This window comes from Vipera berus, assembly GCF_964194415.1.
Source record: "Vipera berus genome assembly, chromosome: 4".
Lineage (NCBI taxonomy): Eukaryota > Metazoa > Chordata > Lepidosauria > Squamata > Viperidae > Vipera > Vipera berus.
The window spans coordinates 27,926,536-27,952,300 of record NC_138206.1 but is presented as its reverse complement, the minus strand read 5'-3'; positions in this window follow the sequence as shown (position 1 = coordinate 27,952,300).

Below are 25,765 nucleotides of genomic sequence, written 5' to 3'. Positions count from 1 at the left end.
TATTAGGGAAGGGTGGAATGCCCGATATACTAGAATCTGCTCTCTTGTTACTTTAAGCCTATTATTCTATTGATTGCTACCCACTTCAGGTACATGAAGGAAACTATCAAAGAGCTCTTCAGCCTGAATCCATCTTAGAATTTGATGTCCTTCTATTTTCTTAAGATAGAGTCTGATAATCATAGAATAAGGGGAAACTTTCATTTTCCATTACTAAGAAACTATGGTGTGGCCCTAACTGTATGACCTTTTTAAGAGCCGTTTGACACAGCTGTCCCATATTCAATCTTGATTGGATTCTATAAATTGTGTACTACACCATTACCCAACCCCATGTTAAGTAGTTAAACAGCAAGCTTCAATGAAGGAAGTATTATGTGAGCAAAAATCCTGTTATTCCAGTTAAGACGTGCTCTCTTAAGAATGCTGCATTTACATTGGGATTCTACAGGTAGTCCTCAACCTATGACCACAATTGGCACCAGCATTTCTCTTGCAGATAAGGTGGTTGTGAGTTGCACACAATTTTATGACCCTTTTTGTCATTGTTCTTAAGTGAATCATTCCAATTGTTAAGAGAATCTGGCTTCCCCCATTGATTTTGCTTCTTGAAAGCCAGCTGGGAAGGTTGCAAATGGCGAACACATGACCTAGGATAAAGTAACCATCATAAAAACAGTTGGCAAGTGCCTGAATATTGAGCATGTGATGTGGAGATTCTGCAACAGTCATAATGAGAAGACTGGTCATAAGTTACTTTTTCCAGTGTTGTTGTAACTTGAAAAGATCATAAAAATGATTGGAAGTCGAATAACTACTGTATCAGTCACAGAATACTCACAGCTAGGGAAGGATAAAAAAGCCTCCATCAGAATTTTTGCATAATTATCCTAATTTCAAATATGCAAAATATAAATGTTAGATTGAAATTCATAGCCATTCACAAATTCACATGTTGCAATGTGATCCTTAAATTAGCATGTATCACATGCATATACAGATGCACATGCACATGCATCAATAATATAAATAATATGTGTATAAACAAAAAGCACTAACAAAAATGCATAGTTTTCTATGAAAATATAAAATGTGCTCAAGATAAGACTACAAAAATATGTATGGGAGATGTGCTGAAAATATATGCATACTTTGCATTAAACTTTTGTGCTAAACTTGCAATGACCAAAGTTTGCAGCTTAAAAGATACAAAAGATATCCCAGCCATTTAGCTAAGAACTAATTAGTTCTTTTAACTAATGTTCAGTGATCAGACTTTCCATTTTTCTCTCATCAACGTGTTTATGGCTTTCAGTGGTACTTTCAATAAACTCTCTTTGGTTCTCATATACATCACCAATTAGATTACTGATTAAATGATTCTCAGTATTCTTATAGCAATAGCAATAGCACTTAGACCTATATACAGCTTCACAGTGCTTTATAGCCCTCTCTAAGCGATTTACAGAATCAGCATATTGGCCCCAACAATCTGGGTCCTCGTGTAAGATATTAGACTATAAATGTAAAATATCTCAGATCTTTTTTGCATTAGCTTCTTAATGTCTTTTGCCCTAAGGTGTTATTTTTCCCCCCTGCATGTTTTTCTGAAAGAGCATTCTTGTCATGTCTTCTCCCACCAGGTCTCTCCAAAACCTATTAAGTCACAAAAAGAACACCTAGTGTTTCTGAATATGTCATTTTGCTGAAATATTTAGGCAATACTTCTAATTTAACTTCTCTTGTGTTTTAATGTAATTTCTCCTTATTATGCAATTTCATTTTGCATTTTATAAACAAACATTACTTGATTCACTCAGACACCTTATGAAGAGATCCGCAGAGATCATTCACCAGCGCGACCAATGCCGTCTCCGTGCTGTGTCCGGGCCTGAAACCCGATTGGTACGGGTCCAGATAATCAGTTTCCTCCAGGAACAGAGGGAGCTGATGCGCCACCACACTCTCAACAACCTTCGCCATAAAGCGAAGGTTGGAGACTGGACGATAGTTGTTTAAAGCAGCCGGGTCCAAAGCAGGCTTCTTGAGAAGGGGTCTCACCACCGCCTCCTTCAAGGCGGCAGGGAAGACACCCTCCTTCAAAGAAGCAGTTATTACTGCATGGAACCAGCCTCGTGTTCCCTCCCGAGCTGCATAAGCTAGCCAGGAGGGGCACGGATCCAACAAACAGGTGGTGGTGCTCAGTCTCCCCATGATCCTGTCCACATCATCAGGGGAAACAGGGTCGAACTCAGTCCAGATAACGTGCTCAAGACCGCCCGATTCCTCCACATCAGACTCTGCCCAGTCAGAGTCCAGGCCGGTCCGGATCTGATCTCTGGAGGGCAAGGGACAGGGGTTGTTCCTCTGTCCTGGTCCTATTAGATCTCTCAGTGGCTTTCGATACCATCGACCATGGTATCCTGCTGCGGCGTCTCAGGGGGTTGGGAGTGGGAGGCACCGTTTTACGGTGGTTCTCCTACCTCCAGGGCCGCTCGCAGTCGGTGTTGACGGGAGGGCAGAGATCCGCCCCGAGGCCTCTCATTTGTGGAGTCCCTCAGGGGTCGGTTCTCTCGCCTCTCCTGTTCAACATCTATATGAAGCCGCTGGGCGAGATCATTCGTGGCTTCGGGGTGGGGTATCATCAGTACGCTGATGATACCCAACTTTTTCTTTCCACCCCGAACCAACCCAGTGATGCCCTCGCCGTGATGTCCCGGTGCCTGGAGGCGGTTCAGGTCTGGATGGGGAGAAACAGGCTTCGTCTCAATCCCGCCAAGACTGAGTGGCTGTGCATATAGGCATCTCGGGCTAACCAGGTTATTCTACCTCTAACGATGGGGGGTGAGGTGTTACCCCCCATTGATAGGGCTCGCAACTTGGGCGTCCTCCTGGATTCACAACTCAATTTTGAAGATCACATAGGAGCCGTGACCAGGGGGGCTTTTGCACAGGTTCGCCTGGTGCGCCAGTTGCGTCTCTATCTGGACCGAGACGCCCTACGCACAGTTACTCATGCGCTTGTGACCTCCCGTTTGGACTACTGTAACGCTCTCTACATGGGGCTGCCCTTGAAGACCACTCGGAGGCTTCAACTGGTGCAGAATGCGGCCGCGCGAGTTGTAATGGGGGTTTCCCGATACTCCCATGTAACACCTCTACTCCGCGAGCTGCATTGGCTTCCGGTTGCCCTCCGGGTGAAATTCAAGGTGCTGGTTATTACCTATAAAGCCCTACATGGCCTGGGTCCGGGGTATTTGAGGGAACACCTGCTGCCGGCATCAAATGCCCTTCGCCCAGTGCGCTCCCACAGGGAGGGTCTGCTCAGGGTCCCGCCGGTAAGAGATTGCCGGCGGGTGACACCCAGGGATAGGGCCTTCTCAGTGGGGGCGCCTGCCCTCTGGAACCAGCTGCCAGTGGAGCTGAGGACTGCCCCCGACCTCCGATCATTCCGCCGGGGCCTGAAGACCTGGCTCTTTGAGCTCTCGGGCCCAGGCTGAGGAGAAATTTATTTTAATTGGGGTTTTTAATGGTACAGGGTTGGTTTAATCTTTTTTAAATTGGTTTTTTAACTTTTGTATGTTTGATTTTTAACTCCCTGTAAACCGCCCTGAGTCCTCAGGGAAAGGGCGGTATATAAATGCAATAAATAATAATAATAATAATAAAGGCATGCAGTTTTGATTGACAGGTAAATGCTACTGAAATAACTAAAATCCACAACAATTTGTTATAGCCTACATCAAAGTTCTCAAATATATTTTTCAGTTGGATTGTGTCTATTTTTCATTATTGAGGAACATATTCATGTTTGGTACATCATATAAATATTATGAATAAATTTTTAAAATCTTGTATTTCTAGCTCTTAAAATAACCTCATTACAAAAAAGAACACCAAGAAGTCCACCCTCTAATGTAGTGGCAGCCTAATATAGTAGTATGAAGACATGTGGACTGTCCCATCAGTTTCACTATTAGATAGATAGATAGATAGATAGATAGATAGATAGATAGATAGATAGATAGATAGATAGATAGATAGATAGATAGATAGATAGATAGATAGAATTTAAAATGCCATGCTGAGAAGATAGTCACAAGATGTTGAGCATTAGAAGAAGTAGTCCCTAAGTATCTTATACAATCCAGAAATGCTGAATTGACTTCTGTGTATTTGAACATTTCAGTGTCGGATATGTTTGTATGGGATTCATTAAAAAAAAATCCAGTTGTAGTGAAGAGTGTCATCTGAAGAACATAAAGTTTGCATGTATTATATTTAAGTCTTAACTTAAATTTGACAGCTGCACAGTAGCTGAAAGCTTTGAATTGCATATTTTTTTTAATTCCATTTATATCCCGCCCTTCTCCGAAGACTCAGGGTGGCTTACAAGCTTAGCAGTAGCCTTCATTCTATGTATATGCCTGCTTATTAGGGCTTTCACACACACCCCAGTGGCATTATTACAAAGTCAGCTTATTGCCCCCAACAATCTGGGTCCTCATTTTACCTACCTCGGAAGGATGGAAGGCTGAGTCAACCTTGAGCCTGGTGGGATGTGAACCTGCACTAATTGCAGGCAGCTGGTGTTACTTAAGGAGGCATTAGCCCACTGCTCCACCAAGGCTTGATGCTCAATTGACTATGGAAGACCTCCAAAACATGAACTTTGCAGCATGCAAAGTGTCCATGAAGCAGCACTCTTTGATTATTGCAGCAATGCATTTTATCCATATTTTCATGGCTATTTCAGAACAGGTTCCATATCTCCCCACATACGTGTCATACACAAATATGTTGAGCCACCAAGAAGAAAAGTGAAGTATTTTTGCATGTTTGTGCATGCAGAGACAGGAGCAGAAGCAGCTTATAAAATACAGGCTTCATAATTACCTGAGCTATTGTTGGGCATGGAAATTAGGGGATCTATGTCAAAGATTGAATGGGAAAAGTTTAATGTAATGGAGGATCTGTAGAAAGCAAATTTGTTTGTTTTATGTAGTTACTCATATGCATTTGTTGTTTGTTGACTTCAGTTCGGCATTTAACACAATCATTCCCCAGCATCTAGTAGACAAACTGGGCCCTTTAGGCTTAAACATCCCTTTGTGCAACTGGATTCTGGTTTTTCTTACCAACAGGCCCAATATGTGCAAGCTGGAACAAATACCTCTAATACCATTTTCCTGAGCACAGGTTCTCCTCAGGGCTGCATCCACTGCTGTTCACCCTGTTGACCCATGACTGTTGTTCTAGGTTTGCCACCAACCATATTGTAAAGTTTGCAGATGATACAACAGTAGTGGGCCTTATTCATGATGACAATATGGAAGTTTATCGCAAGGAGGTTGAGGGGTTGGTGAATTGGTGTAAAGAAAACAGCCTAGTTTTAAATACCGGTAAAACCAAAGAAATCATTGTTGGTTTCAGAAAAGGCAGGCACAGGCACACTTCTCTGTGCATTAATGATTCACCTGTAGAGATGGTTACCAGCATCAAATTCCTAGGTGTGCAGCTAACAAGTAGGCTGGCTTGGTCACTCAACAGTGAGAAACTGGTGAAGCGGGCACAGCAGCGGCTGCACTTTTTGCGTCGCATGAGAAAAGCTCATCTTCCTTCCCCTGTTCTGAGCACTTTCTATAGGGGGAAAATTGAGAGCATCCTGTCATACAGCATCACAGTCTGGTTTAGAAGCATCACTGCTTCAGACAGGAAGGTGGTGCAGAGAAAGGTGAGGATGGCCGAAAAGATCGTTGGCAGTTCCCTCTCTCCCATCCAGGACATAGCACAGAAGCGTTGTTTGAACAGGGTCCGTAAGATTATCTGGGACACTACTCATCCTCTTCACAACCTGTTTTCCCTGTTACCTTCTGGGAGGAGGCTTCGTGGTATCCGTAGCAAAACATCCAGATTCAACCATAGTTTCATTCCATACACCATTGACCTTGTGAACTCTCAGGCTTCCTCCTTCCATTATATATTCAAGTTGGACAGTATTTAATATTTTATTGTTATGTATATGTAGGGGTGTGGGTCTATACATATGTTGTATGTAGTATGTTTTGGGCGGTGTCATGTATGTGTCTCACTTTGAGAGTGGGCAACTAAATTTCATTTTTGATGTGCACCATTGTGCCCACAGTAAATAATGACAATAAAGATTTATCTTATCTTATCTTATCTTATCTTATCTTATCTTATCTTATCTTATCTTATCTTATCATCTTATCTTATCTTATCTTATCTTACTCTGAAAGCAGGCAGTTCCAAGGATAGAATACAAAAAAGAATAAAAAGCAGAGGGGTTTTTTCATGGAAAGACATATTCAAAATTGAGATTGATGGAGTTGGAAGGATAAACATGTGCTGGGAGGATTATATCAATAAGAACACAGAGATATTAGGTAAAGCTTTGAAGGTGGGAGCAATGAAACTGTTAGGACCAGTAATCTGGAAACCAGCACAGTGATTTAAAGAGGAGCAATGCATGCAAGGCAGCAAAAGAAATTATTGTTACTTGACAGACCAGGCAGTTAGATAAATACCAAGTGATACAACAGAGGATCTGAGAGAACACTGTAGGAAATTTATGAGTCATATCATTGCCCGCTCTAAATCATGACTAATTTGAAAAACAGTAATCCTAATTGGAAAATGTATAAAAATATATAATGTACATCTTCATGGTTGCTAGGTAAGTTAGCTTATAAATCATGTTTATTAGGCCTGTGTGAAACCTTATTTGTTTCAGTCAAAGCTTTGGTGAAGTTCCCTTCGAAGGAGTTCCACAACCAAACTAGCATCCCATATTTGGACCCTGTTTCTGAGGTGCCTCAAGCAAATGGATCAACTGCTTCATGAGCATTTGATGTTCTTCTGCTTCTGCTTCTCCATCCACATGTGCAGAAGACATTCCCACATGAAACAGCCTGCCATAATTATTTCAGTGGAAAAGATTGATACAAAATTCCTGACTTTTCTGCATCAAGTCATCACCTCCAAATGGATGGCTCCAAGAGCTAGAGTCATGAACTCGTGAAGTAAAGTGGCATCATTTTGTATAGTCCTGTTATCCACATACAGTACTTGACATTTTTACTTACAATTCAAGAGAAAAGGTAGTCAAATTATGGTTTTGGATGATCAGTACCAAGATGGAAAGAGCTAAAGGACTGAGGTGTTTGATTTTTATTATAAAACAGATGTACTACATTAACAGTGGAACAGGTGTCTTACAGAAAACTTAGACAAGAAGCGTTCAATTCTATCCATCTTATCTAGGAAAAAAACAGAAGAAACAGAATTGAAAATGGCAACTAAAAGAGGAAGTGTGATAGGAGATAGCTGGCTGGCTCTGATTTAACAATGAATGGAGAAACAAAGTTTTTAATTTTAGCATTGCAGAAAGAGAAGGAATGGGCAGAAATGGTGGAGCAACCTATTGCAGAGCATCAAAAGTATCAGAATAGAGCTGGAAGGGACCTTGGAGGTCTTCTAGTCCAATCCCCTGCTCAAGCAGGAGACCCTACACCAGGGGTCTTCAAACTCGGCCCTTTTATGACTCATGGACTTCAACTCCCAGAATTCCTCAGCCAGCATGCCTGGCTGAGGAATTCTGGGAGTTGAAGTCCATGAGTCATAAAAGGGCCGAGTTTGAAGACCCTTGCCCTACACTATTTCAGACAAATGACTATCCAGTCTCTTCTTAAGAACTTCCAATGATGAAGGACCCACAACTTCTGACAACAAGCTGTTCCAATGGCTATTTGTTCTCATACACTAAAGAACTGTTATGTATCAGAAACATAATAATTATTTTATATAATAAAGGAGAAGGAGAAGGCTGGGCCTTTACAGTAAATGAATTCAGCCAGTTTTAAGTTTCCTAAAGAGAGATCCAACTGCATAAGAACAAGAGTAAATGGATTGAATGGAGGAAGTACTGGTTGAAGGACAAGTGATGTGGGACCTCAAAATTGTAGTATCTTATATTACTGTACATCCGATTTTGGAAAGCAGTTTCGGTATAACATAGGAACAGCTGAAAAGCAAGCTCTTTCTCCAGATAAATGGAACTGAGATTCACTGTTGAAGAAAGAACATGAACATTTATGTACTAATTTGAGACAAAAAGATTTGAAATGTACAAATTGTCTGTGAAAACTGGGAATCTAATTTGTGCCATTGCAACTGTGCCAATAATCTTCAGGCTGCTTTTTCAGCTAAGCTATATTATTTGAAACCTATCAGTTTGATCTGATCATTTCATTGTTTTATACTTCAAATTCCTCACAAGCTTGTCGTTTAAATTATTTACAGCTTTCCAATGATCCTAAGACAGGCAATACCAAACAAAATCTTGGCTTTTTAGTGCTCTCATGCTCTATATCACATGTCACAAATTCTTTTAATGCTAGAAAAATGCTTTTGTTCTTTCAGTACTCTTTGCTTCCATACTGGTTATTAGTGGACATATATTAAATTCTATCCATATAAATAATCTATAATACTATCAAATTAATATTTATTATCCTTTTCCTCCAAATTCATTGTTTTGACTTCAAACTGCATGTCATCCAAGTTTCCAAATGCACATCTGTCAACAGATGAATTTAAAAGATTTATGCTGAAAATATTTGATAAGACTAGATTAGCTCAGGCAATGACGAGTGAGACGACGGCTTCAGCTCAAAGGTTTATTAACTCAGCCCGGGCGGGGCAGAACGGTACAAACAGCCTTTATATAGGCAACTGTCAAACAGGTTAGCAAATCAGGAACGGGTGTTTTCCCGCCGAGGGGGCCACACCCAATAATCAGCTGGCAGCTTTTGACATTTCCCCAGTGATAGCGCATGCGCCTCTGGGCTGGGGAATCCTGTCAGCTGGCTGCCCTATCAGCTGGGGGCCCGGGTAAACCTAGCCGGCATTTTGACAGCTAGCGGCTGTCAGTGGCTGAGGTGTCTGCGCGTGCGCAACTTTGACAGCTCGCGGCTGCTACTGCGCATGCGCGGCTTTTGACAGCTGTCAGATGCGGCCACGTGGAGCGGCCTCTTGACAGCTCGTGGATGTTACCGCGCGTGCGCGGCTTCCTCTTTGACAGCTGTCAGTGCGGCCACGTGGAGTGGCCTTTGACAGCTGTCATTCTTGTGTGGAATACATTACAAGACTAACATAAAATTAAGAATAAAAAGGTAGATAGAAATTAAATATTTTCATCTGTACTGTAACTAATTTATACTAATTTGTACTTGTAACTGAATGATTGAGTCTATAAGATAGAACTCCAACCTCTTCTCTCATAAACTCTTTATACCTGGACCCTACTGCCTGCCTTGAGTTAACATCTTAATACTGTCATTACCTATTTTCCAAGAACCACCTAAGCCGGTGTTCTCTTCCTGTTTTATGAGATCGGTGCTCACAATTTTGCTTCCTTGCTGATGACTACAAAATAAAAAGAGAAAATAATATGTATAGTCTTCTTGCTGCCAGTTCTCCAAACATCAAAGTTTTCCTTAATGGTCAATCTTCTGTACTGAAGAGTCCTCTTGTTCCTATGGTAGAACTGCTTATCCCATACTTAGATGATGTAGTGTCCAGCAGGCTAACAACACATAACTAGACACTTGTTTCAAACACATCCAAATTTTGGGGCGGTGATACCTCTCTATTAGAACATTGGCATTAGCCAACATGGCTTCAGAGGATATTTTAATCATACATATAAGTGGTATACCACTACACCATTGGTCATATATTTAAAATATTCCCTAATTCATGGGAGGATTGCTAGCTGTAACACAGTATGTTGTGTAGTGGGTTCTGGAGATCAGGAAGGACGCGGAGGCGATGAGTACAGCATGGCAGATCTTTATTCGGTGGAAGTGACTGTACTGGGGGAATAGGGGTTACCTGCCCTCCCTTTATACCTGGCCAGGTGAACAGCCGGCCAATTGGTTTGAACCTCTGTTTCCCACCAAAACTGGGTTCCCGCCAAAACAGTTACAGTTCAACGCCCCCTGGTGATGACTGCTATGTAAGTGTGTATGTGTTCTCTTCACCTGGATAAAAATATCTTCCAACTACCCCATAGCATATATTCTTACATATGTGCCCTGATTCATATTTCTTTAATATACTCATTATTCATTTTCCCATGTACCTCCTAAAAGAAAAGAATAGTATGAAAAGTGGAGGAATGGTTATATATTATTTATACCTGGAAGAACTGTCAGGATGTCACAAAGCCATCAATATATTTCTAACAGTTACTAATACCCGCCTATCTGTTTATCTATATCTATCTATCTATCTATCTATCTATCTATCTATCTATCTATCTATCTATCTATCTATCTATCTATCCTATTTCTAATGTGATGCTGATTTTATTGGTTATATGTCTTCTAAACAAATAGAGGATAATGCTCAGTAGCTATTAGCCTTGATAGTGAAATGGATATTCCAGAATCAGAGGCAATTGACTCCTTTAGACATCTGGTATAAAGTAAGAGATACTGCTATATCCTGAGTTTATAGCCTTCTAAATAATATCTGGCTAGACCCTATTAAAAACAGAATGCAGAGCTAAATGAACCCTCAGCTTGATCCAGGAGGGCTTTTTAAAATTATTTATGTTGCTGTCAAGACATACGCAGTTTTCATTTGCTAAATTACCTTATCTAACAGGACAAAACTGACATAATTATTGATTACTTCAAGAGCTGCAGTAAGAACTAAGACTTCAGTGCAAATAATGTTTTTAAACTATCAGTAGATAATACTTAGATACAGAATCTTCCACAACTAAATAGTACGTTTAAGCAAATTTCCATTTAGTTAACGCATTCATACAACTACCCATCCAACCAATGGAATTGTGAGTGGCTAACAAAGTTAAAGTCAAAAAGCCAAAATTCCTGTTTTTTCACCTGACACACATTAAAAAACAGCCAAAGCTTCAATTTTTTCAGCATGACTGCTATCTTTAATTTTTTTTTATTGTATCCTATGGGCACCCCTGCTTTTTTGGTTCAGCTGACAGTTTTGAACTTTCCTGGTGGTATCCTATCCAAGTCCTCATCATATCTGCTCACCCATTAAAATAGCATCAAGATTAATATAATTTGCTAAAAGCTTTCTAGGTTTAAAAGTTATACAGTGTTACCACAGTAATTCCTGGTGGATGATTCAAGCATTGGAAGCATTGATTTATAGCAGTGTTTACCACCCTTAGCAACTTTAAGATGTATTCCCCAGCTTGCTGAATTGGGGAATTATGGGAGTCTGAAGTGCACACATCTTACAGTTGTCAAGGTTGAAAAACACTGATTTAGAATTTAGCAACTATACTAATTGTTGTGAATAATGCTGCTAGTCTATATGAGGAAGACTGTAACACCTCTGCAATTAGAGAGTGCAGGATTAACATTGTCTTTTAGTCATATTTCATATTCTTCCCGTGAAACCTTTTGAGAATGTTTTCACACATCTTAATTCAGTTTAAGCAATTACATGCCATTCAAAGTAACAATTATTCATACATTTCTCCCCTTTATATTCCTCAGTTCTGACTAGAAAACTTTAGACTGAAAGTTACTTGCAGCAGGAATTTGTCTTTTGTCTTGCAGCTTAGTCCCTTCCAACATCATCATCATCATCATCATCATCATCATCATCATCATCATTATTATTATTATTATTATTATTATCATCATCATCATCATCATCATCATCATCATCATCATCATCATCATTATCATTATTATTATTCCCCTTCATGGATTACTGCCTTGTTGTGGCAAAGGGGCTTGCATAATTCAATGAAGCTATGAGCTATGCCATGCAGGGCTACCCAAGAGGGACAGGTCATAGCAGAGAGTTCTGACAAAATGTGATCCACTGGAGAAGGAAATGGCAACCCACTCCAATATTTTTGCCATGGAAACCCCATGGACAGTACCAAAAGGCAAAAAGATATGACGCTGGAAGATGAGCCCCTCAGGTCGGAAGGAATCCAATATGCTACTGGGGAAGAGCAGAGGGCTAGTACTAGTAGCGCCAGAAAGAATGAAGCAACTGGGCCATAACACTGATTGGTTCAAAATTGGGAAAGGAGACCAGCAAGGCTGTATACTGCCGCCCTGCCTATTTAACTTATATACAGACTACATCATGAGAAAGGCAGGGCTAGAGGAATCAAAAGTTGGAATTAAGATTGCTGGGAGAAATATCAACAACCTAAGATATGCAGATGATACCACTCTAATGGCAGAAAGTGAAGAGGAACTAAAGAGTCTCTTGTTGCGGGTGAAGAAGGAGAGTGCAAAAGTTGGCTTGAAACTTAACATTAAGAAAACCAAGATCATGGCATCTGGCCCTCTCAGTTCCTGGAAAATAGATGGGGAAGAAATGGAGGTAGTGACAGATTTTATTTTCCTGGGCTCCAAGATCACTGCAGATTGAGACTGTAGCCAAGAAATTAAAAGACGCTTGCTCCTAGGTGTAGAGAACCCAGACCTACAAAAGACCTTTTTTAATTCCTATATTAATCTGCTTTCCTCTGCAAGGTGTCCACCTTTACGAGGGTCTCTCTAAATTCCCACCCCTGTTAAGGGGCTCTAAGAGTTGAAGCCAGAACCCTGACCGGTCGCTCATCGCAACAACTGGGGGCTCGTCCGGGATCGCTCAGCTTCAACTCCGTAGTACGACTCCTGTCTAGGGGTGTGCTACCTGCATTCCTGTTTCCACGCACCTCGGAGAAGGCTTTACTCGTGAGTAAACGGGCTCATCACCTTTCAAAGTTTCGTCAGGGCATAGGGACGAACTTTTTAATATAATGCAGAAGGCTAATTTTGTTCAAAAACACAATGGCACCATGGTCCATCTTGTAGGAAGGAGACTTTTAACAAAACTTTTACAATATATTAACAAAAATTGTCTGGCTTATCCAGAATCAGGCACTTTGTCTGCTATAACCTGGGAAAAGCTACGTAAATATCTTCACAATCATCCCAGGGCGCCTGCTGATATTTTGTCTGCATGGCAAGCAGTGATGGCAGCATTAAAACTCTTGCCATCTCCTTTAGATCTAACATCTTCTATCTCTAAACCTCTTGATCACTCTTCTGATCTTCTGCCTTCATCCGTGCCACCCCCACCCTATGAAAAATCAGAGAAACTTCCTCCTATTGCTGTGCATGTCCCCCCCTCTGCTCTGCCTCCGGAGAATCTTCCTTCTGCCTTTTATTTTTGCCCTGCTGTGCCTGTCTCTCTTTCTGCTCTCGGCAAAGAGGAAAAAGCCTCTGAGCTTGTTGCTATTTCAAAACCCCCCCCTCCCCCCTTCCCTCCTCCTCCTTCTCCAAATCTCTCTCCTCACTCAAGAGGCACCTTTAGTTCACTCTATGCCTGTAGCTCATGCCCCCCCGGGACATTTTTTTTATTCTTTTCTCCTCTTAATTCTTCTAACCCATCTGAACTTCTCACGGATTCTCTTTTTCATTAAGCCTTTTTCAGTTTGTCATCTTGTTATCTTGTTAATTTTTTGCCGCCACCAGCAGCCGGAGGTTAACCAATTCACCCTTGCATCATGAATTCATCAACTATGTGTAAGGATTTTTAATAAGTATAGGTAAGCTAACATGATTTTGACTCCATCACAATATCTTGTTTGGGAATCTGAATATAAATAAAAAAGAAATAGAGAAAAATTTCTGCTGTATTACCTCAAGGAATAAATAGGGATCAATTGTTTGGCACGGGACAATTCATTACTAATGACCAACAGGCTCAAAGCCCAAGGGAGGCTTTTAAATTGATACAGGAAGGTTTTGCAAAGGTTTATCAAGATCCCAATCAGGCTTATTCAGACTTTGTGGATAACTCCTGTTAAAATTGGCTTATGTGGGGCTTGAAAGAGCCTCTTGGGGCGAGCTGTTCTCAGTAAAATCCAGGGGCATGCCTGTTGATTTCAACTGCCTGGACCTGCCTGAGATCTAGCTAGCTCTTTGGATTATTGTTTTGGCCTAAAACCCCAAATTGATATGTGTGTTTTGTTTTATTTTATGTGTATGTATATATATATATATGTATATATATGGACATTTGGAACATTAAGCTTGGACTTGGAATGGTGAGAAAAATAGGAGATGGTTAAAGGGCCCTATAGAAACCATGTTCGGTTGGAATCAACTCATGATTTTTCTCACCTCTCGTAGGACAAGCCATATGTCTAAATAAATGTTGTTTTAATAGTATCTGTGTATATATGTCTGTCTGTGTTGTTCTGTGTTATTTCCAAGACTTGGAAGAGGGTCAAAATCCTCTCTGATAACACCAAACAAAAAGGCCTTATTTAATAATGTATGGTTTGTCTGCAGAAAGTATGAAATGAAATTTTTGTATGTGAAATTGTTTATGCAAGCAGTCAGAATGGAAGTGAATGAGTTAATTTGCTGATATGTAAATGTGAGTGTGTGAAAGGAACAGTAAACTGCAGATTTTATTGTTGTAAAAGCCATGGATGATGTGTGAGAGTAAATGCATGTAAAGGAGAGCAAACTTTTATTTATTTTTTTTTTGGTGGTGAGATTTTTGTAAAGTTTCTTTTACCCCCACCCCAACCCTGCTGTGTTACTTTAAGAGTGAGAAAGGGAGAGACAGCCAGAAGGAGGGGGGGTGGCTGGTTCTTTTAACCATTTTTTTTTTTCTCTGCTTAGAATTCCAGTCTGAGAAAGGGGGGGTGGATGTGAAGCTTGATGCCCACTCTTGCAGTTTCAGCTTGCAATTTTTTTTACTCGAAAGAGGAGAGATTCTTTGTTGGACAAGTTTTTTGAATTCTTTGAGTTTTAGTTAAACATCACCCAAAAGAAGTTTTTGGAATTCTTTGAGTTTTAGTTAAACATCACCCAAAAGAAATTACTCTGATCTTTTTGTGGAGTTGTTTTTTTTTGTTGTTTTTTTTGTTTTGTTTTTGATGTTTTTGTGTCTGTGTGCAGGACACATTGATAGAAGGTGATATCTGGGAGAATTTCCCTCCCTTAATCAGCACTAACCTGTGGATTTTATGCCTTACAACAGGCTCTGAGATTGTTAATAAAGATACACTGAATCTAAATATGATTATGGAAACTTCAATACTTTTGGAGAAGAGAAATGTAGAGGATTGATTAATAGCTAAGAGAAACAGTTGGCTCATGCGAAAGTTGATAGAAGCTGGAAGCAGAAAAGTCAGAAGTTAGGCCAGAATGGCAGAAGGGCAGTGAATGAATGGAAAAGAGAAGGGAGACACAGAAAAGTGGTTTTTAAGTTGGTTTGCACGGATTTGTGAACACAAGCCTTAGAATGCTGAAGGAACAAGAATGTACTATAGGGAGAAACATGGGAAGTAGTAGAAAGTGAGAGGTAGATGTTGCATGATGGGAGTCGAATGTTGCTATTGTTTAACCAATTGAAAATTTTGGAGTAGATTCATTTATCCCATACGCCCAAAGTTTCTGTTTTAACCAGAGAAGCACAATTAGCTCAATTATTTTTATGTCTTTGCAAATTTGGGAATCATTTTTTCAAACCTCAAGTGAATTGCAATTTTCCTTAGCTGATTGGCATGGCAAGGTTTCTTGCCACCCACCACCCGATTATCGTTTGCAATGCAAATTGTTCGCACTAACCAAGCAAACAACACCCCAGCGGTCAGCTCAAAAAGCTGAACTGGCTGCTTCAATTTTTGCTTGTCAAATTTTTTTTTCCCTTTCAACCTATGTTTATCACACAATTCAAGTGATTTATCTTATTTATCTCCCTTCATTCAACCAGATTTGTTACAACTTTTTTTAACCTTGCAAAATTTGCTTTTTGCACGCCAACATCTTTTTGTTTTTTGCTCACATTCTTAGTCCCTTTTCCAGGTTTTTTGCAAGTGGGAAACAATGTTGCAGATCAGGCTGCCTCCGGACCTTCAGCCTGTTCCTTGCAACCCCTCACCCCCTGGGAAAGTCATTCATATTTTCATCAAAATTCCAAAGCTTTGCAGAAGCAGTTTATTTTCATGTTTCAATTGATACCTTTTCAGGATTCATCATGGCCACCCCCCTAAGGGGTGAAGCCACCAAACATGTAATCAATCATTGTATTCGGACCTTTGCAGTGCTGGGATGTCCAAAAGAACTCAAAACAGATAATGGCCCTGCCTATAGCAGTCAAGCCATGGCAAAATTTTGTCATCATTGGCAAATAACACACAAATTCGGAATTCCATATTATAGCCAAGGCCAAGCCTTGGTGGAAAGGGCTAACCAAACCTTGAAACATGCTTTAGATCACTATAAAAATCAGAACAGGGGAAAACGAAACTCCAACCTCCCAGCAGTGCAAGAAATTCTTAACCTTTGCCTCTACACTCTGAACTTTTCAAACTTCACTGGCCATCTCTTAACCACAGCTGCAGAGCAGCATTTTTCTTCTTCTTCTTCTTCAGATCTCCCTAAACCACAAGTTTGGTATCGCCAACTTCCAGACCTAACTTGGAAAGGCCCTGCAGACCTTCTCACTTGGGGAAGAGGCTACACAGCTACTCAACTGCCAGACAAAGTGCTGTGGATCCCAGGTCGCCACATTCATTCGTATCATGCCTCCACAAACACAACTGCAGAACCCATTAAAGATGACAGCATGGTTTGTGACTTTTTTCAGCTTTGTTCTTACACCACTGACTGATGCCACTAAAACACAATTCCATCTGAAAGCTCACCCCAGACGTCAACTCCAGTTCACCAGCTATCCCATCCTGTTCTTTACACCTTTGACATTGGTTCCAGTCAAAAATGACTCTTTTCACACTGTTTTTGCCCATCGCATGGACCCAGAAGGAACAACCTGTTGTTAACAACGAGTCTACTATCATCATCTATGTGAACTCTGTAGCTCATGTTCCTGTCCAAACTTGAAATGGTTTCAACTTTCAGGAATTACTTGGCTCCTGGTTTCCCAAAGTACCTGGTTTACAAGCTATTGTAGCTTTTATTAGTATGATTGTATTAGGATGTATTATTTTACCTTGTGTCTTGCCTATTTTTATCAGAAGTATTACTAACAGTATTTCTTTGAATGTGCTTGACTCCATGGCAGCATTATACTTGGTATCAAGGAATGTTTAACTTCTCTCCCTGGCTGACCACCCTTTTCTCAGCTATAGCTGGTCCTTTAATTTTATTATTACTTGCATGCGCAATTGGCCCATGTGTTATGGGTAAACTTTTAAATTTTCTACAACGAAGGCTGAGCAGCATTAGCGATGACATTCTGTTGATGAAACACACTGTTGACAGTGAATACAAACACCCTCTTTTAGAATTCACTTCTGACCCAGAGACTGATGCACCCTCACACCAACACTCTTTGAAAGGAACATTGACGCAGGCTCAGGAGGTATCGGAGGATTTCTCTTTTTCCAGCGTAAGTATCCTAGAAGAGAAAGTTCTTGGACATTGAGGGGCCTTCTCAGTAATTGGCTTTAAAAAACAGAAAAAGAGGAGTTGTAGAGAACCCAGACCTACAAAAGACCTTTTTTAATTCCTATATTAATCTGCTTTCCTCTGCCTGCAAAAGACCTTCTTTGAACACTTCTGCCTTCCCCCCCATTTGCAAAGTTAACACTTCTGCCTTCTCTCCAAATCTGCAATTGTAAGGCCACATTCCTACATTCCATCTCTGCCTCTGGTGATAAAACTCTTTTCTTATTTACAACCACATTCCTGTCTCTGATTCACATGTGTATACAACAAAGACTTGTTTCATTTAAATTGCCCAGTATATAGTTTTCCTGAAGATGTCCTTGCTTCAAGATAGGGCCTCTGCCTTCCTGTGATAAACCTTTGCTCCTTGCTTCATTTATAACAAAGACTTGTCTTTTATGTTTCAAGTTATGTTTCAAGTTATGACAACCCTTGTATTCTCTGTAATATGATAAGCTATGCTTTATTGTTTCCTGTAATGACCTTTACCCTCTTCATTATCAGTTCTCTGTTAGCATAAACTATGTTTTATTGTTTCCTTTGACCTCACATATGTTCATTAGCAGATGTATGCAATGAGTTATGTTTTTCCTTTATGTTAATTCCTCATGTGTACTTCACCCCTCCCAAATGAAACAGCTTAATAAAAGGAGGGTTTGTGGAGCTGTTAGAGAGGGACACATCATCCACCCCGAGCACTCCATGCTCCCTCACTTTCTTGTATTAGGTGCCTCAGTTTGTCTTACTCTGTCTCTAACTCTGCCTAATCATCGCAGTTCCCAAGTATGACCGTCGGAACTTCCGGCATACTGGGTCGGTGGTAAAGGGCAAGATCCTTCCTTACTCAAGGTGTCCACCTTTACGAGGGTCTCTCTAAATTCCCACCCCTGTTAAGGGGCTCTAAGAGTTGAAGCCAGAACCCTGACCGGTCGCTCATCGCAACACCTAGGGAGGAAAGCCATGGCAAATCTAGACAGCACACTAAAAAGCAGAAACATCACCCTGTCAACAAAAGTGCGTATAGTCAAGGCTATGGACTTCCCAGTTGCAACGTATGGCTGTGAAAGTTGGACCATAAGAAAGGCTGAGTGCCAAAGAATTGAAGCCTTTGAACTATGGTGCTGGAGAAGACTCCTGCGAGTCCCTGGACTGCAAGGCATTCAAACTGGTCATTCCTAGAGGAGATCAACCCTGACTGCTCTTTAGAAGGCCAGATCCTGAAGTTGAAACTCAAATACTTTGGCCACCTAATGAGAAGGAAGGACTCACTGGAGAAGAGCCTAATGCTGGGAAAGATTGAGGGCAAGAGAAGAAGGGGACGACAGAGAATGAGGTGGCTGGATGGAGTCACTGAAGCAGTAGGTGTGAGTTTAAATGGACTCCAGAAGATGGTAGAGGACAGGAAGGCCTGGAGGAACGTTGTCCATGGGGTCGCGATAGGTTGGACACAACTTCGCAACTAACAACAACAAAAATTATTATTATTAATAATAATAATAATCAAGTCAGTTTTAAAGATATGTATGAATGAAGACAGCTGTTTCATGATCTCAGTCATTCACCTTAAAATAAATACTTCACCAATTTGAAAAATATGTCTTCTCCTGGTAGATATTCCCTTCTATTTTAGTTAAGGTCATGCTGGATGCCCTAACTTTCTGTATTTGTTGATGTGTCCCTTATTACATTTTCTTAATTCCCAATTGTCAGAATAGTTTATGAGCCATGTTAGCATTCTTAAATAAAATTACAACTGTGTATTGCAAAAAGAAAACAAACATTGATTGATATCTATTCAGGGAAGAAGCAGGCCATCTGTAGCAGTTCTGAGATAGTTTTCATTTGCCTGTTTCTCTTACATGTTATAATGACTGTTCATGTTTTTAGTCATGATTCCTGGTTCCACAGGAATAATTTCTACAGTAGTTGTTTTTTTAACTGGTTACATCATCTTAATCCCAATTACTTATTACAGAGTTACATGTTACTCAGAGACAACAGATTGGAGCAGCCTATGAACTCTGGAAGTAAGCAAGCAAGCAATTAACTGAATATCATTTAACATGTATTAATGTACTTAGAAATGGGGAATAAAAGTCAGTTCCTCAAGTATTTAGGACTGGGAAGCAGTCATTGTCCAATATTTGAGTACTTGTTTTGCTTATAGCAGATCCCAGGTTCAATTTTCAGTGTCTCCATCTAGGACTGGTAAAGAGTTTTTCCTGAAACCATAGGGAGCACTGTTCTCTGTGGAGATAATAGCTAATTAGATTGGGATTGGCAATTTTTGGGCATCTGAAGACTTTTTGTACAGTTCTAGACCAGGGGTCTTCAAACTTGGCCATTTTATGACTTGTGGACTTCAACTCCCAGAATTCCTCAGGCAGGCATGCATGCTTGGCTGAAGAATTCTGGGAGTTGAAGTCCACAAGTCATAAAAGGGCCAGGTTTGAAGACCCCTGTTCTAGACATTTGTAGGAACTATTATTTTAAACATACAGTATACAAGCCCTTGCAATATGTAAAGTGTTATGACTTTCTAATGTTCCATTAGAGCTGCTTCAACCCAATGGTTACAGTTTTTAATCAAGATGAAGAAATGGGGGCTGGAATACATATGACAGGAGTTTTAAGATGCTTTTCCTTGCAGAACAAAACTAGATCAGTTAAGACAGGGGTGTCAAACTCAATTTCACTGAGGGCCGCATCAGCATTGTGGTTACCCTCAGGGGGCCGGGTGGGTATGGCCAGGGTGGGCATGGCCTACTGGGTGGGCGTGGCTAGAGTGTGTATGGCCTACTTGGTGGGCATGGCCAGCTCTACATCGTTCACATCAAGGGTGCCTATGGGGGCCTGGGCAGGAGTGGGACAGATCTGAGGGTCTCTGGCAGAAGTAGGGTCTCTGGGGCAGGGCCAAGGCAATGGGGGCCGTTCCCTCATTGTTTCCAGGATGGCTTCGCGGGCCACATGAAACCACTTTGCGGGCCGGATCCAGCCCCCGGGCCTTGTGTTTGACATGTCTGAGTTAAGAGAAGGTGGTTTGAGAAATACTTTGCTGTACCCTGTTCACAGAATTTACATGGTGTTTTTTAAAAAAAGTGCAATATTTTTAAGCTAATGGTGTATATGATACAAAAATCCCCCCAAAATCCGCAGATCCTTTTAAAATAGAAATGATACAACAGAAACCCCACAGAGATAAGTAAAGGGGGAAAATCCATTGCTTCCAATCTCATCAGATAATAGCAAATTCTAAACAGGAATGCAGTCAATGGCTAGAAGATAAAGATATCCCCTTCAGCAGCACGCTCCCTTAATAAAACACCCTTGCAACTGAAACAAATTCATATCTTGATACATTCTACCATTAGAACTTCTGGTCCTCTCCTACAGCTCAATTCTGTATGCTTGTGAAGAAAATTTTTAAAAGGACTAGCTATAAGAACCCAGCATATTTTGAAGATTTCTTCGATACATCAAAACTTCCAGTATGAAAAGAGAAAGTAGTTTTATGAGCCAAGGAGAAAAGATTGTGCATATGCATGTGTGTCTATCTGTTTCTGTCTTCTTTAAGATGTGCAAAGCACATGAAAGAAACTGATGCTGGCAGCCATGGATGCAGTAGCTTCAGGAAAAGAATATGTATGATATGCATTAGAATTTCATAAGCCAGGTTAACCCCGCAGGGCTGAGAAAATCAAAACCAACATATTATGAATAAATATGATATGGAAATCATATCATGATCAAGGCAGTTTGAGTTTATCTTTGAGACTACCACTTGGATGGGTGTGAGACATCATCAGGAAAATCTTCTAAGCTCATAACAGAGGGGATTGGCAATGCTCTTGACCTCAGAAACATGTGGCTTTCTCCAGAGGAGCCAAGGCATGACATTTCCATTTATCAGCATGATGTTTTGAACACATTATTTCCAGATCCACCTGGGGGAAAAAGCTAGACTTACTGTACATCTCCATAATTCCCTTAAGTATGTCACTTTTCCAAGAGCAAGATATATGGTAGTGATTGTTGTTAGTTGCAAAGTAGTGTCCGACCCATCGCAACCCCATGAACAATGTTCCTCCAGGCCTTCCTGTTCTCTATCATCTTCTGGAGTCCATTTAAGCTCACGCCTACTGCTTCAGTGACTCCATCCAGCCACCTCATTCTCTGTCGTCCCCTTCTTCTCTTGCCCTCAACTTTTCCCAGCATTAGGCTCTTCTCCAGTGAGTCCTTCCTTCTCATTAGGTGGCCAAAGTATTTGAGTTTCAACTTCAGGATCTGGCCTTCTAAAGAGCAGTCAGGGTTGATCTCCTCTAGGACTGACCGGTTTGATCGCCTTGCAGTCCAAGGAACTCGCAGGAGTCTTCTCCAGCGCCATAGTTCAAAGGCTTCAATTCTTTGGCGCTCAGCCAAAGTGGTAGTGATTACAAGCTTTTATTTAGATAGAACCCAGTTCAGCAATCTCAAAACAAATGATTTAGACTGGACTTTCAGCAATCTCTTTACTTGATTTGGGATTATATACACATTTCAGTTTTTAAATTCAACATTTCACGCAACTCACCAACTAGCCTTAAATTAACAAAGAGGTTTAGTGTTTTGTTTTAGACCACATCTTCCATCATTTGCAGTAACAGTGGATCCTTCTATAGGAATGCTAAACTTTGTCCTGGATAGCTGGTTTGATCTATCTTAAAAAAAAAACATTTGAATACTGTTAGGTATTGTAGATGATGGGGCAGCAATTCCTATATATACAATCAGGTATGTCTGCTACATTAAACTTGCCTCTTATTATAATCAGGCTTCTCATTTTCAATAATTAGTCCTGGGACTTTGACTGTTGAATGTATCCAATGATGATAGGGAAGTATTTTGCTTTAAAATAGGAATCTATCAAAATTCACCTTTTTCAAAGTAACAGAATTGAACATTATATTGAAGAAATGTTACCCAACTAACCAGAACAGATAAAAATAAAGAATAGTTTTGAATAGTACACAAAGAACGTACATGAATTATACAATCTCTGCCTGCTCCTTGTATCAAAATTTAAGAAACAAATTGAACTACTTGACTAATGGAGAAAAGAAGGCAACTTAAATTCCGTCCTCAAGTTCTCCTTTGGTAAAATGAGAGATTCAATCCCTATAGATCAGGGGTGTCAAACTGCCAGCCTGTGGGATGGTTGCATCATGTGGAGGCCACGCCCATTCCAGCTCTGGCAATGTGAAAAAAGTCACGATACATTGCAACGCATCACATGATGTGCCAAGTTTGACACCCGTGTTATAGAGCAAAAACAACTCTAGCTTCTAGATTCATTGAAGTACTCTGTGTGCTCAGAATAAGAGCTGTTTGAAAACTTAATCTTTGTAGATCTGAATGGTCATTTAGAATCTGGGATACATTTTCAGTGGAGCCTAAGTGAAGAATCCCATTTCATTGATGGTTGCCTTAGTGCAGGGGTAGGCAACCTCGGCTCTTTTATGACTCATGGACTTCAACTCCCAGAATTCCTGAGTCAGCATAGCTGACTCAGGAATTCTGGGAGTTGAAGTCCATGAGTCATAAAAGAGCCGAGGTTGCCTACCCCTGCCTTAGTGTATGAATATGTAGTACTTCCAATGAGCTCTAGTTGTATTTCTACAAGCATTCAAGAATCATGATAGACAATTGGAAGTATGTTATGCAAATTCAATTTTTGGAGGGCAACAAGAGAAAGATTTTAAGATGCTTCTTTGAGGGCTTCTTAGGAACACCTACCCAGTCACATTTGGAAATGGGATACTTTTGTCTATGTGTGAGTGTGTGTGTGTGTGTGTGTGTGTGTGTGTGTGTGCATGCACCTTTAAGCAGGGCTTTTTTTTCTCATAGAACGCTCAGAACGGAGTTCCGGCACCTTTTTTGGATGGAAACTTGTAGAGTAGGCAAGGCGGGTTGTATGACATATGTGAGTTCCGGCACCTTTTTCTTTTACAAAAAAAGCACTGCCTTTAAGTAAGGGTTGACTCCTTATGATGTCTGAATAAGTCTCTGCAACTTTCTTGGCAATATTTTGGAAGTGGTTTGCCATTACCACTTCTTAATGGTAGTGCTTCTTAAAGCTGTAAAAAAGACTAAGGCAGGGCTAGAAGTCATGTTCTCCTGGTTTCTAGCTCATTGCCTTAACCACTGTGCCAAACTGTCTCTGGAAATGGGATGCTTGGATTCCCATAACTTATTTCATTGGCCTGCCTGTACATAAGTAATAAGCTTGGTTTGGAGGGCTTGAGGGCAGGAGGGGATATTTTAGTATTTGGGGCAAAACCAGCTTGTTTGCTGAGTTTATTTTTTATTCAAATCATTGGTTGAAAATAGGTTAAAATTCATCAACCAGCTTAATTGTCTGCCACAAGATTAAGCATCTTGGTTCCTCCCCATTGGGTTACAATTCCACCATCAGCCCCATTTAATCCATTCATTTATTTTTTATTCATTCTTCACATTCTTGAACTGCCAATCTCCCTCCTTATAGGACATGGCTTCTCTAAAATAAAGTCTTTTATGTAAAATATAAATCTGCTTTATAGAAAAAGTAGGAAATAAAATTTTACACATTAAAGGGGCTTTCTCTAAACCAGTGTTTCTCAACCTTGACCCCTTTAAGAGGTGTGGACTTCAACTCCCAGAACTGGGGACTTCTGGGAATTGAAGTCCACACCTCTTAAAGGGGCCAAGGTTGAGAAACATTGCTCTAAACCAGGGGTGTCAAACTGCCGGCCCGTGGGCTGGATGCGTCGCAAGAAAACCGTGCCCACCCCATTGCCGGCAATGGGGGAAAAGCTCTGATACGTCGCGCGATGTCATGTGACGTCGTGAGTTTGACATGTCTGCTCTAAACAGATCACTAAGCAAACAAAACATATAGTGGCAGATGGGGCGGAAGGGATAGAACAATACTTTCAAATCTAATCATTTTTTTTCTCTAAATATTACAATTTTTGAATGTTACTTTGCATTTTAAATCCCCTGAAGTCTGATCTGACAAGAAATAAAGGACATGTTCAGTTATTTCATTTTTGCCAATGGCTTTTTACTTATTGTTCTGTTACCTTTTGATACATTTTCTAGCTCTGTTATGATTTATTTCTGGCTGTGTCAATTTGATGCATATTTATGCTAACTGTATCTTTATCTCATATATGCCATTTTACATAAACTTATTTCCTTTGCTTATTAGATTAACATTTGCTCCTAGGAAATAGTATGATATGCCAAAAGTTTTCTATCTTTGATGTGTCTTCTCTCTACAGTTTATTATGAATGTTGAAAAAAGAATCAAATGTTTATTTATCTATGAGATGTTTTCTACTTTTTACTTTTTCTACTTTTTACCACAATTTTTTGCTTTAAATATTTTAAATGTTGCTTTTAAATATTTTGCTTTAAATATGTAAAATCTGATACCAGAGACTTAAAAATGCCAAGGATTAATGCATATTCACCTTAGGTGTCCATATTCAACAACAAATTAATGATGTAGGGATTACAGATTGATGTCTGTGATGGCCCCATTTTTAAATGTATTCTGCTTATTTCCATTTGGTATACTCTTCTAGTCATGTTACAAAATTTAAAAGCTTATGAGAGCATGTAGAAAAGAGCATGTTGGTAAATTGGTCAAACATAATTTCCAGCTATAGTTACAGTGTGGTTAGTCACAAATGACTAACAATGAACGGTGTGTTTTTGGATCATATAAGGAATCAGAAATGCCTAATTTTATTAGAAATGTAATGTCTACCTCTTTAGTCAATGATAAAAGCCCAGCAACTTGAGAAAATATCTCAGACAAGCCAGAACATGGATGAAGGTCAAAACAGGCCAAAAAAAGTAAAAAACACCCCACCTATCCACTCTAGAAGAGTCTAAATTGTCAGGACCAGATATGATAGGGGTCTGAAGGATAATCATGCAGGATAAATCATGTAAGGGAACTAGGTTGTCTAGCCCAACAAAGAGAAGAATTAGGGGTGATATAATAGCTGTCTTTCAGTACATGAGGGGCTTCCACAGAGAAGACAAAGTTATTCTCCAAAGCTCCTGAGGATAGGACAAGAAGTGAAGTCCTACATTCCAAAGCATTTCAAAGCATTTCCTTCAGCTATGGTTACTGGCATCTGAACAGTATCATAGCAGAACATAATTGGTGCCAATGACAGCATGATTCACACAGAGAGACACAATTATAGTGTACCACATTA